At 34.0% G+C, this 941-nt stretch overlaps 1 protein-coding gene across 3 annotated transcripts in view; it reads right to left on the reverse strand.

Moving 5' to 3' along the window:
* LOC106879511 (homeobox protein orthopedia) overlaps nt 1-941 on the reverse strand; it is a 119,826-nt gene that overhangs the window by 94,214 nt on the left and 24,671 nt on the right. The gene's annotated exons all lie outside the window — the stretch shown is intronic.

Here is a 941-nt window from a genome sequence, read left to right on the forward strand (position 1 = left end):
ATATATATATATATATATATATATACACATACATATATAATACATACATAAATATATATACATACATATATATACATATGTATATATACATATATATGTGTATGTGTGTGTTCGTATATGAAAGAATTACACATCCATTAGTACATTGATAATTTATATGTGTGAATATCTTAGGTACGTACATGTTAGAGAGGAAAAGTATGACATACAAGCGTCGATGTGAGTATATCTATACTTTTATATCAGTAACTCTTTCTCTCTCTGTGTCTCTATGTCTTAGTGTATGTGTATATATATATATTGTGTTTGCCACCTTGGAATCCTCTGTGTACTGGGTTGATCCACTACTCAGGAAGAGACTATTCTAGAGTACGTTCTGTCTTATCTTCGAAACGTCTAGATAGAATAGAGATAGCTGATGAAGGGATATTCCAAGTGGCTTTCCGTTTTCCTATGTGTTCGTTCCGTTGTCTGTAGTTTATTGTTCTAACGTCCTGTACCCTGATATGCATATATATACACATGTAGATGTAAGTATGTACATATATGTGTGTATACATGTATATATATTCTTTGTATTATATATATATATATATGCTTAACTTAGGTGAAGGAGGGTAAAGGAGAGAGAGAGTTATGGAGAGATAGGGATGGTGTACCTGAACGTGTTGACATGAGTGTTTAGAGTGTTTAAAGAAAGAGTTCGAAGCGCGCTGCCTCCGTATTGTGTCATATGTAATACGTATTCAGCATCTCAGTTCAACCTTGTTATAAACAGTAACCTTTGCTCATGAAACTCACTAATCAATCAATGGAAACACCTGTTGTTGAGCATAATAGCTTGTAGTGCTCTTGAAGGTATTAGCGACTTTAGAGGAGATAATACCTTCCAATCGAAACCGGACCGATTCGCCAATTTGGCTTACCTAAAGCTTCCGTTT

Source organism: Octopus bimaculoides, chromosome 2, assembly GCF_001194135.2.
Source record: "Octopus bimaculoides isolate UCB-OBI-ISO-001 chromosome 2, ASM119413v2, whole genome shotgun sequence".
NCBI classification, from domain to species: Eukaryota; Metazoa; Mollusca; class Cephalopoda; order Octopoda; family Octopodidae; genus Octopus; species Octopus bimaculoides.